The sequence below is a fragment of the Lepisosteus oculatus genome, unplaced genomic scaffold (genome assembly GCF_040954835.1).
Source record: "Lepisosteus oculatus isolate fLepOcu1 unplaced genomic scaffold, fLepOcu1.hap2 HAP2_SCAFFOLD_75, whole genome shotgun sequence".
NCBI classification, from domain to species: Eukaryota; Metazoa; Chordata; class Actinopteri; order Semionotiformes; family Lepisosteidae; genus Lepisosteus; species Lepisosteus oculatus.
In genome coordinates, this window is record NW_027168309.1 from 720,339 (window position 1) to 736,926 (window position 16,588).

A 16,588-nucleotide genomic window follows, 5' to 3' on the forward strand; every position below is an offset into this window, starting at 1 on the left:
GTCAGGATGGCCGAGCGGTCTAAGGCGCTGCGTTCAGGTCGCAGTCTCCCCTGGAGGCGTGGGTTCGAATCCCACTCCTGACAAAAAGCTTGCTCAGTGCCGTCTCCAGTCGGGTGCAAATGGGTGAAGCAGCCTGCCGCGGGGAACGTGCGCCGATAGGCGTAGGTGTATCCCCTGCCTCTTCCGATTTAGCTCGTGCTCCATAGGATGGAAGCGGATGCTCTGGCTTTTTGACTCGAATATAACCTGATCACAACAGAAGGCCGTGCAGCCCAGTGCTGGTTTAAGAATGCCTCGTGTCTTCAGGCCCCTATTCCTTCAGGTTACCCCTTTGGAATAGTCGTCCGAAAAAGACGGGAAAGGAAAAGCATGTAAGCTCCCACACACTGCGTTAGCATTAGCGGTTGGAATCTGATGGGAGAAAAGCAACCTGGCTCGCCGTCAAGCAATCCATCCCTGGTCTCCCACGTGACAGGCGGGGATACGCACCACTATACTAACGAGGAGCGCTTGCTTGGCGCTTGAAGACACTTCCTCTTGCGGCTACTACTGTTTCCGGTTTCGTCTTTTCTTTTCATTCCTCCCAGAGGAGCGCATGAAAACGTTTCCATCTGCGCCATCCTCACCCCTCCAATGCTATGGTCCCTGCTCCTCCTGGTGCACTGCAAACACTCATTCAGCCGGTTCTTTCAGTTTGAATACTTAGGTCTTCAAAGGCTGGAAGTAGGGCGCAAGACATGCCAATGCCAAAAGCGTGGCAGTGTGCTTCCAGCTGTGAAATGTCACTGGTGGATGTTGAAGACATTACTTCCAAGGCAGCAGGTCCAAGCGATTTAGCGTTTGTACAAGAAGCAGGAAGAGAGAAACGGCACTCCGCCTTTTTCTGGGCAGGCCGAAGCGACAGGAGAAGGGCGCCGTAGTCGGCAGGATTCGAGCCGACGCGGGGAGACCCCAATGGCTTTCTAGCCCATCGCCTTAACCGCTCGGCCACGACTACAGGGAGCGCCGCCGCCGCCGGCTTGCAATCATTTAACACGGAGGGCGAGGCGGTGGCGGTAACCTTTTTCAATGTCGCTCTCCGCTTCCCCCCAAAAAAAGCCAAATGACATGCTAGCACTCGGACACCCTTCAGAAGACTGAAGGGTGGCTTAAAGCTGGAAGGATTAGGTCTCCCCGTTCCGACGCGACAATCGAACTTCCTTAGGCAGAGAGAAAGCAACATCGAGGAGCGTCAACAAGACTTTAGAAGCTGCGACACACGCCACTTTCAGTCGCAGACACAGCAGTTTTAAAGGCAGGAATCGCCTTTGCGAACGCCATGAGAAACAGAACGCAAGCTCAGGTCCTGCGGTTTAACAAACAGCCTCGGCTTTCAAGCGACATTTCTTTTCTGGAGCGAATTCACTTTCAACTTCAAGAAATTCACACAACTTGCGAAATACGAAATACAAATCTGGCTCATCGCTGCACAAGAAATACCGCCGGCTGGCAAGAAAATGACAACGGTGTTTTTCCTTAACGAAAAACTTCCCATGGAGAAAAACAACGGCTGTGCGTCTCTGTCGGCTTGATTCAGTTTAATGCAAGTATTCATTCTCCTCCTGGAAAATACAGCTTGCGAAAGATGAAATACAATTCTTGGCTTTTCTGGGTGAGTGCAGAAGAAATCCTGCCGGCTGGCAGAAGAATTCCAGCCTTTTTTACTCTTTAACCACAAACTTGCGAATGATACAAAGCAAGCGGGGTGCGTTTCTGTGCAGCTGTTAACTGAACAGCTGCTGCTTCAAGCCCACCCAGGGCTCATTCCGATTTCAACATCATGCCCCCTGAAGGTAGACTGGATTTCTTTGCGAAGCATTCACCTTTTGGACGTTTCAGGAAAGGTGCGTGTCGATGCCAGACTTGAAAAGCTTTCCATACAAAGAAACAACATAGTGCTTTTGATTGATGGGAAACGGCAAGAGCGGTTTGAGCAGCTCCGGCCTCTCAACCGCTTTACAATGTGATCGGCACCTCGGTAGCCAGTTTAGAAGGCTGAAAAGGATGCTGGAAGCACAGCGACGTTCTAAAACCAGCGCTTGAAAAGCATCTGCATACATAAAATGTCCATTTCCCCAAAGCTGAATCTGCATCTTCAGAAGATTGTCAGCTATACGTTTTCGTTCTTTGTTTCCTTTTTTTACGACAAGCTTTCGAGAAATGAACTGTCTATTGTGATGAAGGCTGCGTTAGAAATTGTGCATCTAGCTTAGTTCAATGAAATCGGGAGGTGCACCTGTCTCAAGCGGATGGCTCTTTGCAGGCACACTACGGAAACCTGCGGGCGCAAGTTGGGAGAAGTGACTCTTGCAGAGTGTTGAGCTTCGAGAAGAGGGCTCCGCTCAGGAAGATATTTCCACATGTTGAAGAGTCGCTTTTCGCCCTTTCTTTCCCACATTTTTCCAGTGCGGTTATTGATCGCGTTCAAAATGTTTTCCCAACGTACGTGTTACCTGCAAAATCACAGTGAAACTGTTATGCCGAAAAGATTCCTAATAGTTATTGTATTAGAATAGCTCTCCAATTTCTTAGCCTTCGTACACGCAATGTTTAAGGAAACGCTAGAGTAAATGAAACTGTAAATAGACAGGAGCTCTTCTTAGTTTTCATACAAGTTATGATGGCTGCAGCTCCTATCTGCGTCCGGGTGACCGGAGCCAAGGGATTATCTGCGGAACCTTTGATTTATCTCTCGGGCAAGGAGCTAGATACGCCCTTTTCATCTCGGTTTGATCACACCTGTGCATTAAAACGCAGTGCTCGGTACCATCGAGGTGTAAGAGGTTCAAGGATGAGCGGGAAACTTTGTTAATAAGGAGACGGGCACCGCCCAACGTGGGGCTCGAACCCACGACCCTGAGATTAAGAGTCTCATGCTCTACCGACTGAGCTAGCCGGGCGCCGGTGGAGCTGGTGGTTAACTTGTCCCTGTTGACGGCAATTTGACAAGGTATACTTCCTGGCTTTTCATCATGTGCTGACCGGATTCGAGAGTAGCACACCCTGTTCTTTGTTGATTACTGTACCTCCAGCAGCGCAAATGTCAGTAATCATTGAAATGTACGACCTACAATCTCCTCAGCATGCCCGCGTGGACTCCTCAGTGATCATCCTTCTACGTTCTGCTGTAGTTTTCATGCAAGTGAAAACCGTGCTCCAAATAACAGCGGCACAGTTGTATCCTGCGGTAAGCATTCTTCTAATTCCATCGTTTTGCTCCAGGTAAAAGGTAGCGCATCATACGGTTGATATTCCAAGGTTTCAGAGTCCGTATTGGATGGCTTGGATGCAGACATCGCTCAGAGCTCCCAGTATGATTTTCCCGAGTTCAGTTTTGCAGTGTTTTAGTGCTTTACTACTTCCAGTGGGCCTTTGAATGCTCTGCTAAGTAGAGACGTGACATAATTACTAATGCGACCGAGTGTGCTGGCTGTTCCTGGTTCGTAATGATTAACGCGAGAAATCAATATAAACATAACTGCTTCGATTTCGAGGTTCAGTTGAAGCTTTCAAAGAAACTATCAAAGACCTCAGAACAACCGAAGACACATTTGGTCATCTCCGTATTGGTGAAGATTAAAGAGTCCCGCAAGTGTCAAGCTTGCACAAACACACACGAGAGAGAAACTCAGGACAGAATTTAAAGAAAGGGAGATGCAGACTATTTGAAGGCACTTTGCTAACCCAATGGCATGCTTATGAATCGTGCATAGGACACATGTAGCAGAGGATGGTTTCGATCCATCGACCTCTGGGTTATGGGCCCAGCACGCTTCCGCTGCGCCACTCTGCTGACGGCCTCTCTGCGTGTGGCGCACAACTGCTCTTTTTATTTCCTACATAAGTGATGAAAGAGTTGAAAGTTTCAACGACAAACGCAGACGTCACTTTGAGCGCTTGGTGTTGTAGCACAAATCATCACATGCTGCTCTACACTGGATTATAAAAGCCAACACATTTTCCAAACATTTTAATGCTGGAGTCACACTGTAGTATTAATAACAGTGCGATACTCGAGGAGCGTAGTGGGATCGCGGTGGCTCATCAGACCGCCCCGGGACAGGGGGCCCGCGTCAGGATGGCCGAGCGGTCTAAGGCGCTGCGTTCAGGTCGCAGTCTCCCCTGGAGGCGTGGGTTCGAATCCCACTCCTGACAAAAAGCTTGCTCAGTGCCGTCTCCAGTCGGGTGCAAATGGGTGAAGCAGCCTGCCGCGGGGAACGTGCGCCGATAGGCGTAGGTGTATCCCCTGCCTCTTCCGATTTAGCTCGTGCTCCATAGGATGGAAGCGGATGCTCTGGCTTTTTGACTCGAATATAACCTGATCACAACAGAAGGCCGTGCAGCCCAGTGCTGGTTTAAGAATGCCTCGTGTCTTCAGGCCCCTATTCCTTCAGGTTACCCCTTTGGAATAGTCGTCCGAAAAAGACGGGAAAGGAAAAGCATGTAAGCTCCCACACACTGCGTTAGCATTAGCGGTTGGAATCTGATGGGAGAAAAGCAACCTGGCTCGCCGTCAAGCAATCCATCCCTGGTCTCCCACGTGACAGGCGGGGATACGCACCACTATACTAACGAGGAGCGCTTGCTTGGCGCTTGAAGACACTTCCTCTTGCGGCTACTACTGTTTCCGGTTTCGTCTTTTCTTTTCATTCCTCCCAGAGGAGCGCATGAAAACGTTTCCATCTGCGCCATCCTCACCCCTCCAATGCTATGGTCCCTGCTCCTCCTGGTGCACTGCAAACACTCATTCAGCCGGTTCTTTCAGTTTGAATACTTAGGTCTTCAAAGGCTGGAAGTAGGGCGCAAGACATGCCAATGCCAAAAGCGTGGCAGTGTGCTTCCAGCTGTGAAATGTCACTGGTGGATGTTGAAGACATTACTTCCAAGGCAGCAGGTCCAAGCGATTTAGCGTTTGTACAAGAAGCAGGAAGAGAGAAACGGCACTCCGCCTTTTTCTGGGCAGGCCGAAGCGACAGGAGAAGGGCGCCGTAGTCGGCAGGATTCGAGCCGACGCGGGGAGACCCCAATGGCTTTCTAGCCCATCGCCTTAACCGCTCGGCCACGACTACAGGGAGCGCCGCCGCCGCCGGCTTGCAATCATTTAACACGGAGGGCGAGGCGGTGGCGGTAACCTTTTTCAATGTCGCTCTCCGCTTCCCCCCAAAAAAAGCCAAATGACATGCTAGCACTCGGACACCCTTCAGAAGACTGAAGGGTGGCTTAAAGCTGGAAGGATTAGGTCTCCCCGTTCCGACGCGACAATCGAACTTCCTTAGGCAGAGAGAAAGCAACATCGAGGAGCGTCAACAAGACTTTAGAAGCTGCGACACACGCCACTTTCAGTCGCAGACACAGCAGTTTTAAAGGCAGGAATCGCCTTTGCGAACGCCATGAGAAACAGAACGCAAGCTCAGGTCCTGCGGTTTAACAAACAGCCTCGGCTTTCAAGCGACATTTCTTTTCTGGAGCGAATTCACTTTCAACTTCAAGAAATTCACACAACTTGCGAAATACGAAATACAAATCTGGCTCATCGCTGCACAAGAAATACCGCCGGCTGGCAAGAAAATGACAACGGTGTTTTTCCTTAACGAAAAACTTCCCATGGAGAAAAACAACGGCTGTGCGTCTCTGTCGGCTTGATTCAGTTTAATGCAAGTATTCATTCTCCTCCTGGAAAATACAGCTTGCGAAAGATGAAATACAATTCTTGGCTTTTCTGGGTGAGTGCAGAAGAAATCCTGCCGGCTGGCAGAAGAATTCCAGCCTTTTTTACTCTTTAACCACAAACTTGCGAATGATACAAAGCAAGCGGGGTGCGTTTCTGTGCAGCTGTTAACTGAACAGCTGCTGCTTCAAGCCCACCCAGGGCTCATTCCGATTTCAACATCATGCCCCCTGAAGGTAGACTGGATTTCTTTGCGAAGCATTCACCTTTTGGACGTTTCAGGAAAGGTGCGTGTCGATGCCAGACTTGAAAAGCTTTCCATACAAAGAAACAACATAGTGCTTTTGATTGATGGGAAACGGCAAGAGCGGTTTGAGCAGCTCCGGCCTCTCAACCGCTTTACAATGTGATCGGCACCTCGGTAGCCAGTTTAGAAGGCTGAAAAGGATGCTGGAAGCACAGCGACGTTCTAAAACCAGCGCTTGAAAAGCATCTGCATACATAAAATGTCCATTTCCCCAAAGCTGAATCTGCATCTTCAGAAGATTGTCAGCTATACGTTTTCGTTCTTTGTTTCCTTTTTTTACGACAAGCTTTCGAGAAATGAACTGTCTATTGTGATGAAGGCTGCGTTAGAAATTGTGCATCTAGCTTAGTTCAATGAAATCGGGAGGTGCACCTGTCTCAAGCGGATGGCTCTTTGCAGGCACACTACGGAAACCTGCGGGCGCAAGTTGGGAGAAGTGACTCTTGCAGAGTGTTGAGCTTCGAGAAGAGGGCTCCGCTCAGGAAGATATTTCCACATGTTGAAGAGTCGCTTTTCGCCCTTTCTTTCCCACATTTTTCCAGTGCGGTTATTGATCGCGTTCAAAATGTTTTCCCAACGTACGTGTTACCTGCAAAATCACAGTGAAACTGTTATGCCGAAAAGATTCCTAATAGTTATTGTATTAGAATAGCTCTCCAATTTCTTAGCCTTCGTACACGCAATGTTTAAGGAAACGCTAGAGTAAATGAAACTGTAAATAGACAGGAGCTCTTCTTAGTTTTCATACAAGTTATGATGGCTGCAGCTCCTATCTGCGTCCGGGTGACCGGAGCCAAGGGATTATCTGCGGAACCTTTGATTTATCTCTCGGGCAAGGAGCTAGATACGCCCTTTTCATCTCGGTTTGATCACACCTGTGCATTAAAACGCAGTGCTCGGTACCATCGAGGTGTAAGAGGTTCAAGGATGAGCGGGAAACTTTGTTAATAAGGAGACGGGCACCGCCCAACGTGGGGCTCGAACCCACGACCCTGAGATTAAGAGTCTCATGCTCTACCGACTGAGCTAGCCGGGCGCCGGTGGAGCTGGTGGTTAACTTGTCCCTGTTGACGGCAATTTGACAAGGTATACTTCCTGGCTTTTCATCATGTGCTGACCGGATTCGAGAGTAGCACACCCTGTTCTTTGTTGATTACTGTACCTCCAGCAGCGCAAATGTCAGTAATCATTGAAATGTACGACCTACAATCTCCTCAGCATGCCCGCGTGGACTCCTCAGTGATCATCCTTCTACGTTCTGCTGTAGTTTTCATGCAAGTGAAAACCGTGCTCCAAATAACAGCGGCACAGTTGTATCCTGCGGTAAGCATTCTTCTAATTCCATCGTTTTGCTCCAGGTAAAAGGTAGCGCATCATACGGTTGATATTCCAAGGTTTCAGAGTCCGTATTGGATGGCTTGGATGCAGACATCGCTCAGAGCTCCCAGTATGATTTTCCCGAGTTCAGTTTTGCAGTGTTTTAGTGCTTTACTACTTCCAGTGGGCCTTTGAATGCTCTGCTAAGTAGAGACGTGACATAATTACTAATGCGACCGAGTGTGCTGGCTGTTCCTGGTTCGTAATGATTAACGCGAGAAATCAATATAAACATAACTGCTTCGATTTCGAGGTTCAGTTGAAGCTTTCAAAGAAACTATCAAAGACCTCAGAACAACCGAAGACACATTTGGTCATCTCCGTATTGGTGAAGATTAAAGAGTCCCGCAAGTGTCAAGCTTGCACAAACACACACGAGAGAGAAACTCAGGACAGAATTTAAAGAAAGGGAGATGCAGACTATTTGAAGGCACTTTGCTAACCCAATGGCATGCTTATGAATCGTGCATAGGACACATGTAGCAGAGGATGGTTTCGATCCATCGACCTCTGGGTTATGGGCCCAGCACGCTTCCGCTGCGCCACTCTGCTGACGGCCTCTCTGCGTGTGGCGCACAACTGCTCTTTTTATTTCCTACATAAGTGATGAAAGAGTTGAAAGTTTCAACGACAAACGCAGACGTCACTTTGAGCGCTTGGTGTTGTAGCACAAATCATCACATGCTGCTCTACACTGGATTATAAAAGCCAACACATTTTCCAAACATTTTAATGCTGGAGTCACACTGTAGTATTAATAACAGTGCGATACTCGAGGAGCGTAGTGGGATCGCGGTGGCTCATCAGACCGCCCCGGGACAGGGGGCCCGCGTCAGGATGGCCGAGCGGTCTAAGGCGCTGCGTTCAGGTCGCAGTCTCCCCTGGAGGCGTGGGTTCGAATCCCACTCCTGACAAAAAGCTTGCTCAGTGCCGTCTCCAGTCGGGTGCAAATGGGTGAAGCAGCCTGCCGCGGGGAACGTGCGCCGATAGGCGTAGGTGTATCCCCTGCCTCTTCCGATTTAGCTCGTGCTCCATAGGATGGAAGCGGATGCTCTGGCTTTTTGACTCGAATATAACCTGATCACAACAGAAGGCCGTGCAGCCCAGTGCTGGTTTAAGAATGCCTCGTGTCTTCAGGCCCCTATTCCTTCAGGTTACCCCTTTGGAATAGTCGTCCGAAAAAGACGGGAAAGGAAAAGCATGTAAGCTCCCACACACTGCGTTAGCATTAGCGGTTGGAATCTGATGGGAGAAAAGCAACCTGGCTCGCCGTCAAGCAATCCATCCCTGGTCTCCCACGTGACAGGCGGGGATACGCACCACTATACTAACGAGGAGCGCTTGCTTGGCGCTTGAAGACACTTCCTCTTGCGGCTACTACTGTTTCCGGTTTCGTCTTTTCTTTTCATTCCTCCCAGAGGAGCGCATGAAAACGTTTCCATCTGCGCCATCCTCACCCCTCCAATGCTATGGTCCCTGCTCCTCCTGGTGCACTGCAAACACTCATTCAGCCGGTTCTTTCAGTTTGAATACTTAGGTCTTCAAAGGCTGGAAGTAGGGCGCAAGACATGCCAATGCCAAAAGCGTGGCAGTGTGCTTCCAGCTGTGAAATGTCACTGGTGGATGTTGAAGACATTACTTCCAAGGCAGCAGGTCCAAGCGATTTAGCGTTTGTACAAGAAGCAGGAAGAGAGAAACGGCACTCCGCCTTTTTCTGGGCAGGCCGAAGCGACAGGAGAAGGGCGCCGTAGTCGGCAGGATTCGAGCCGACGCGGGGAGACCCCAATGGCTTTCTAGCCCATCGCCTTAACCGCTCGGCCACGACTACAGGGAGCGCCGCCGCCGCCGGCTTGCAATCATTTAACACGGAGGGCGAGGCGGCGGCGGTAACCTTTTTCAATGTCGCTCTCCGCTTCCCCCCAAAAAAAGCCAAATGACATGCTAGCACTCGGACACCCTTCAGAAGACTGAAGGGTGGCTTAAAGCTGGAAGGATTAGGTCTCCCCGTTCCGACGCGACAATCGAACTTCCTTAGGCAGAGAGAAAGCAACATCGAGGAGCGTCAACAAGACTTTAGAAGCTGCGACACACGCCACTTTCAGTCGCAGACACAGCAGTTTTAAAGGCAGGAATCGCCTTTGCGAACGCCATGAGAAACAGAACGCAAGCTCAGGTCCTGCGGTTTAACAAACAGCCTCGGCTTTCAAGCGACATTTCTTTTCTGGAGCGAATTCACTTTCAACTTCAAGAAATTCACACAACTTGCGAAATACGAAATACAAATCTGGCTCATCGCTGCACAAGAAATACCGCCGGCTGGCAAGAAAATGACAACGGTGTTTTTCCTTAACGAAAAACTTCCCATGGAGAAAAACAACGGCTGTGCGTCTCTGTCGGCTTGATTCAGTTTAATGCAAGTATTCATTCTCCTCCTGGAAAATACAGCTTGCGAAAGATGAAATACAATTCTTGGCTTTTCTGGGTGAGTGCAGAAGAAATCCTGCCGGCTGGCAGAAGAATTCCAGCCTTTTTTACTCTTTAACCACAAACTTGCGAATGATACAAAGCAAGCGGGGTGCGTTTCTGTGCAGCTGTTAACTGAACAGCTGCTGCTTCAAGCCCACCCAGGGCTCATTCCGATTTCAACATCATGCCCCCTGAAGGTAGACTGGATTTCTTTGCGAAGCATTCACCTTTTGGACGTTTCAGGAAAGGTGCGTGTCGATGCCAGACTTGAAAAGCTTTCCATACAAAGAAACAACATAGTGCTTTTGATTGATGGGAAACGGCAAGAGCGGTTTGAGCAGCTCCGGCCTCTCAACCGCTTTACAATGTGATCGGCACCTCGGTAGCCAGTTTAGAAGGCTGAAAAGGATGCTGGAAGCACAGCGACGTTCTAAAACCAGCGCTTGAAAAGCATCTGCATACATAAAATGTCCATTTCCCCAAAGCTGAATCTGCATCTTCAGAAGATTGTCAGCTATACGTTTTCGTTCTTTGTTTCCTTTTTTTACGACAAGCTTTCGAGAAATGAACTGTCTATTGTGATGAAGGCTGCGTTAGAAATTGTGCATCTAGCTTAGTTCAATGAAATCGGGAGGTGCACCTGTCTCAAGCGGATGGCTCTTTGCAGGCACACTACGGAAACCTGCGGGCGCAAGTTGGGAGAAGTGACTCTTGCAGAGTGTTGAGCTTCGAGAAGAGGGCTCCGCTCAGGAAGATATTTCCACATGTTGAAGAGTCGCTTTTCGCCCTTTCTTTCCCACATTTTTCCAGTGCGGTTATTGATCGCGTTCAAAATGTTTTCCCAACGTACGTGTTACCTGCAAAATCACAGTGAAACTGTTATGCCGAAAAGATTCCTAATAGTTATTGTATTAGAATAGCTCTCCAATTTCTTAGCCTTCGTACACGCAATGTTTAAGGAAACGCTAGAGTAAATGAAACTGTAAATAGACAGGAGCTCTTCTTAGTTTTCATACAAGTTATGATGGCTGCAGCTCCTATCTGCGTCCGGGTGACCGGAGCCAAGGGATTATCTGCGGAACCTTTGATTTATCTCTCGGGCAAGGAGCTAGATACGCCCTTTTCATCTCGGTTTGATCACACCTGTGCATTAAAACGCAGTGCTCGGTACCATCGAGGTGTAAGAGGTTCAAGGATGAGCGGGAAACTTTGTTAATAAGGAGACGGGCACCGCCCAACGTGGGGCTCGAACCCACGACCCTGAGATTAAGAGTCTCATGCTCTACCGACTGAGCTAGCCGGGCGCCGGTGGAGCTGGTGGTTAACTTGTCCCTGTTGACGGCAATTTGACAAGGTATACTTCCTGGCTTTTCATCATGTGCTGACCGGATTCGAGAGTAGCACACCCTGTTCTTTGTTGATTACTGTACCTCCAGCAGCGCAAATGTCAGTAATCATTGAAATGTACGACCTACAATCTCCTCAGCATGCCCGCGTGGACTCCTCAGTGATCATCCTTCTACGTTCTGCTGTAGTTTTCATGCAAGTGAAAACCGTGCTCCAAATAACAGCGGCACAGTTGTATCCTGCGGTAAGCATTCTTCTAATTCCATCGTTTTGCTCCAGGTAAAAGGTAGCGCATCATACGGTTGATATTCCAAGGTTTCAGAGTCCGTATTGGATGGCTTGGATGCAGACATCGCTCAGAGCTCCCAGTATGATTTTCCCGAGTTCAGTTTTGCAGTGTTTTAGTGCTTTACTACTTCCAGTGGGCCTTTGAATGCTCTGCTAAGTAGAGACGTGACATAATTACTAATGCGACCGAGTGTGCTGGCTGTTCCTGGTTCGTAATGATTAACGCGAGAAATCAATATAAACATAACTGCTTCGATTTCGAGGTTCAGTTGAAGCTTTCAAAGAAACTATCAAAGACCTCAGAACAACCGAAGACACATTTGGTCATCTCCGTATTGGTGAAGATTAAAGAGTCCCGCAAGTGTCAAGCTTGCACAAACACACACGAGAGAGAAACTCAGGACAGAATTTAAAGAAAGGGAGATGCAGACTATTTGAAGGCACTTTGCTAACCCAATGGCATGCTTATGAATCGTGCATAGGACACATGTAGCAGAGGATGGTTTCGATCCATCGACCTCTGGGTTATGGGCCCAGCACGCTTCCGCTGCGCCACTCTGCTGACGGCCTCTCTGCGTGTGGCGCACAACTGCTCTTTTTATTTCCTACATAAGTGATGAAAGAGTTGAAAGTTTCAACGACAAACGCAGACGTCACTTTGAGCGCTTGGTGTTGTAGCACAAATCATCACATGCTGCTCTACACTGGATTATAAAAGCCAACACATTTTCCAAACATTTTAATGCTGGAGTCACACTGTAGTATTAATAACAGTGCGATACTCGAGGAGCGTAGTGGGATCGCGGTGGCTCATCAGACCGCCCCGGGACAGGGGGCCCGCGTCAGGATGGCCGAGCGGTCTAAGGCGCTGCGTTCAGGTCGCAGTCTCCCCTGGAGGCGTGGGTTCGAATCCCACTCCTGACAAAAAGCTTGCTCAGTGCCGTCTCCAGTCGGGTGCAAATGGGTGAAGCAGCCTGCCGCGGGGAACGTGCGCCGATAGGCGTAGGTGTATCCCCTGCCTCTTCCGATTTAGCTCGTGCTCCATAGGATGGAAGCGGATGCTCTGGCTTTTTGACTCGAATATAACCTGATCACAACAGAAGGCCGTGCAGCCCAGTGCTGGTTTAAGAATGCCTCGTGTCTTCAGGCCCCTATTCCTTCAGGTTACCCCTTTGGAATAGTCGTCCGAAAAAGACGGGAAAGGAAAAGCATGTAAGCTCCCACACACTGCGTTAGCATTAGCGGTTGGAATCTGATGGGAGAAAAGCAACCTGGCTCGCCGTCAAGCAATCCATCCCTGGTCTCCCACGTGACAGGCGGGGATACGCACCACTATACTAACGAGGAGCGCTTGCTTGGCGCTTGAAGACACTTCCTCTTGCGGCTACTACTGTTTCCGGTTTCGTCTTTTCTTTTCATTCCTCCCAGAGGAGCGCATGAAAACGTTTCCATCTGCGCCATCCTCACCCCTCCAATGCTATGGTCCCTGCTCCTCCTGGTGCACTGCAAACACTCATTCAGCCGGTTCTTTCAGTTTGAATACTTAGGTCTTCAAAGGCTGGAAGTAGGGCGCAAGACATGCCAATGCCAAAAGCGTGGCAGTGTGCTTCCAGCTGTGAAATGTCACTGGTGGATGTTGAAGACATTACTTCCAAGGCAGCAGGTCCAAGCGATTTAGCGTTTGTACAAGAAGCAGGAAGAGAGAAACGGCACTCCGCCTTTTTCTGGGCAGGCCGAAGCGACAGGAGAAGGGCGCCGTAGTCGGCAGGATTCGAGCCGACGCGGGGAGACCTCAATGGCTTTCTAGCCCATCGCCTTAACCGCTCGGCCACGACTACAGGGAGCGCCGCCGCCGCCGGCTTGCAATCATTTAACACGGAGGGCGAGGCGGCGGCGGTAACCTTTTTCAATGTCGCTCTCCGCTTCCCCCAAAAAAAAGCCAAATGACATGCTAGCACTCGGACACCCTTCAGAAGACTGAAGGGTGGCTTAAAGCTGGAAGGATTAGGTCTCCCCGTTCCGACGCGACAATCGAACTTCCTTAGGCAGAGAGAAAGCAACATCGAGGAGCGTCAACAAGACTTTAGAAGCTGCGACACACGCCACTTTCAGTCGCAGACACAGCAGTTTTAAAGGCAGGAATCGCCTTTGCGAACGCCATGAGAAACAGAACGCAAGCTCAGGTCCTGCGGTTTAACAAACAGCCTCGGCTTTCAAGCGACATTTCTTTTCTGGAGCGAATTCACTTTCAACTTCAAGAAATTCACACAACTTGCGAAATACGAAATACAAATCTGGCTCATCGCTGCACAAGAAATACCGCCGGCTGGCAAGAAAATGACAACGGTGTTTTTCCTTAACGAAAAACTTCCCATGGAGAAAAACAACGGCTGTGCGTCTCTGTCGGCTTGATTCAGTTTAATGCAAGTATTCATTCTCCTCCTGGAAAATACAGCTTGCGAAAGATGAAATACAATTCTTGGCTTTTCTGGGTGAGTGCAGAAGAAATCCTGCCGGCTGGCAGAAGAATTCCAGCCTTTTTTACTCTTTAACCACAAACTTGCGAATGATACAAAGCAAGCGGGGTGCGTTTCTGTGCAGCTGTTAACTGAACAGCTGCTGCTTCAAGCCCACCCAGGGCTCATTCCGATTTCAACATCATGCCCCCTGAAGGTAGACTGGATTTCTTTGCGAAGCATTCACCTTTTGGACGTTTCAGGAAAGGTGCGTGTCGATGCCAGACTTGAAAAGCTTTCCATACAAAGAAACAACATAGTGCTTTTGATTGATGGGAAACGGCAAGAGCGGTTTGAGCAGCTCCGGCCTCTCAACCGCTTTACAATGTGATCGGCACCTCGGTAGCCAGTTTAGAAGGCTGAAAAGGATGCTGGAAGCACAGCGACGTTCTAAAACCAGCGCTTGAAAAGCATCTGCATACATAAAATGTCCATTTCCCCAAAGCTGAATCTGCATCTTCAGAAGATTGTCAGCTATACGTTTTCGTTCTTTGTTTCCTTTTTTTACGACAAGCTTTCGAGAAATGAACTGTCTATTGTGATGAAGGCTGCGTTAGAAATTGTGCATCTAGCTTAGTTCAATGAAATCGGGAGGTGCACCTGTCTCAAGCGGATGGCTCTTTGCAGGCACACTACGGAAACCTGCGGGCGCAAGTTGGGAGAAGTGACTCTTGCAGAGTGTTGAGCTTCGAGAAGAGGGCTCCGCTCAGGAAGATATTTCCACATGTTGAAGAGTCGCTTTTCGCCCTTTCTTTCCCACATTTTTCCAGTGCGGTTATTGATCGCGTTCAAAATGTTTTCCCAACGTACGTGTTACCTGCAAAATCACAGTGAAACTGTTATGCCGAAAAGATTCCTAATAGTTATTGTATTAGAATAGCTCTCCAATTTCTTAGCCTTCGTACACGCAATGTTTAAGGAAACGCTAGAGTAAATGAAACTGTAAATAGACAGGAGCTCTTCTTAGTTTTCATACAAGTTATGATGGCTGCAGCTCCTATCTGCGTCCGGGTGACCGGAGCCAAGGGATTATCTGCGGAACCTTTGATTTATCTCTCGGGCAAGGAGCTAGATACGCCCTTTTCATCTCGGTTTGATCACACCTGTGCATTAAAACGCAGTGCTCGGTACCATCGAGGTGTAAGAGGTTCAAGGATGAGCGGGAAACTTTGTTAATAAGGAGACGGGCACCGCCCAACGTGGGGCTCGAACCCACGACCCTGAGATTAAGAGTCTCATGCTCTACCGACTGAGCTAGCCGGGCGCCGGTGGAGCTGGTGGTTAACTTGTCCCTGTTGACGGCAATTTGACAAGGTATACTTCCTGGCTTTTCATCATGTGCTGACCGGATTCGAGAGTAGCACACCCTGTTCTTTGTTGATTACTGTACCTCCAGCAGCGCAAATGTCAGTAATCATTGAAATGTACGACCTACAATCTCCTCAGCATGCCCGCGTGGACTCCTCAGTGATCATCCTTCTACGTTCTGCTGTAGTTTTCATGCAAGTGAAAACCGTGCTCCAAATAACAGCGGCACAGTTGTATCCTGCGGTAAGCATTCTTCTAATTCCATCGTTTTGCTCCAGGTAAAAGGTAGCGCATCATACGGTTGATATTCCAAGGTTTCAGAGTCCGTATTGGATGGCTTGGATGCAGACATCGCTCAGAGCTCCCAGTATGATTTTCCCGAGTTCAGTTTTGCAGTGTTTTAGTGCTTTACTACTTCCAGTGGGCCTTTGAATGCTCTGCTAAGTAGAGACGTGACATAATTACTAATGCGACCGAGTGTGCTGGCTGTTCCTGGTTCGTAATGATTAACGCGAGAAATCAATATAAACATAACTGCTTCGATTTCGAGGTTCAGTTGAAGCTTTCAAAGAAACTATCAAAGACCTCAGAACAACCGAAGACACATTTGGTCATCTCCGTATTGGTGAAGATTAAAGAGTCCCGCAAGTGTCAAGCTTGCACAAACACACACGAGAGAGAAACTCAGGACAGAATTTAAAGAAAGGGAGATGCAGACTATTTGAAGGCACTTTGCTAACCCAATGGCATGCTTATGAATCGTGCATAGGACACATGTAGCAGAGGATGGTTTCGATCCATCGACCTCTGGGTTATGGGCCCAGCACGCTTCCGCTGCGCCACTCTGCTGACGGCCTCTCTGCGTGTGGCGCACAACTGCTCTTTTTATTTCCTACATAAGTGATGAAAGAGTTGAAAGTTTCAACGACAAACGCAGACGTCACTTTGAGCGCTTGGTGTTGTAGCACAAATCATCACATGCTGCTCTACACTGGATTATAAAAGCCAACACATTTTCCAAACATTTTAATGCTGGAGTCACACTGTAGTATTAATAACAGTGCGATACTCGAGGAGCGTAGTGGGATCGCGGTGGCTCATCAGACCGCCCCGGGACAGGGGGCCCGCGTCAGGATGGCCGAGCGGTCTAAGGCGCTGCGTTCAGGTCGCAGTCTCCCCTGGAGGCGTGGGTTCGAATCCCACTCCTGACAAAAAGCTTGCTCAGTGCCGTCTCCAGTCGGGTGCAAATGGGTGAAGCAGCCTGCCGCGGGG

At 49.0% G+C, this 16,588-nt stretch overlaps 9 non-coding genes across 9 annotated transcripts; 5 read left to right on the top strand and 4 right to left on the bottom strand.

Moving 5' to 3' along the window:
- Positions 1-83, top strand: trnal-cag (transfer RNA leucine (anticodon CAG)). Its single transcript has one exon. It is a non-coding gene; the product is annotated as a tRNA-Leu (tRNA).
- A 2,783-nt stretch (positions 84-2,866) lies between these two features.
- Positions 2,867-2,939, bottom strand: trnak-cuu (transfer RNA lysine (anticodon CUU)). Its single transcript has one exon. It is a non-coding gene; the product is annotated as a tRNA-Lys (tRNA).
- A 1,172-nt stretch (positions 2,940-4,111) lies between these two features.
- On the top strand, positions 4,112-4,194 carry trnal-cag (transfer RNA leucine (anticodon CAG)). Its single transcript has one exon. It is a non-coding gene; the product is annotated as a tRNA-Leu (tRNA).
- Positions 4,195-6,977: 2,783 nt separating this feature from the next.
- trnak-cuu (transfer RNA lysine (anticodon CUU)) lies at positions 6,978-7,050 on the bottom strand. The gene has a single exon. It is a non-coding gene; the product is annotated as a tRNA-Lys (tRNA).
- Positions 7,051-8,222: 1,172 nt separating this feature from the next.
- On the top strand, positions 8,223-8,305 carry trnal-cag (transfer RNA leucine (anticodon CAG)). The gene has a single exon. It is a non-coding gene; the product is annotated as a tRNA-Leu (tRNA).
- A 2,783-nt stretch (positions 8,306-11,088) lies between these two features.
- On the bottom strand, positions 11,089-11,161 carry trnak-cuu (transfer RNA lysine (anticodon CUU)). The gene has a single exon. It is a non-coding gene; the product is annotated as a tRNA-Lys (tRNA).
- Positions 11,162-12,333: 1,172 nt separating this feature from the next.
- Positions 12,334-12,416, top strand: trnal-cag (transfer RNA leucine (anticodon CAG)). Its single transcript has one exon. It is a non-coding gene; the product is annotated as a tRNA-Leu (tRNA).
- Positions 12,417-15,199: 2,783 nt separating this feature from the next.
- Positions 15,200-15,272, bottom strand: trnak-cuu (transfer RNA lysine (anticodon CUU)). The gene has a single exon. It is a non-coding gene; the product is annotated as a tRNA-Lys (tRNA).
- A 1,172-nt stretch (positions 15,273-16,444) lies between these two features.
- trnal-cag (transfer RNA leucine (anticodon CAG)) lies at positions 16,445-16,527 on the top strand. The gene has a single exon. It is a non-coding gene; the product is annotated as a tRNA-Leu (tRNA).
- Positions 16,528-16,588: the final 61 nt, after the last annotated feature.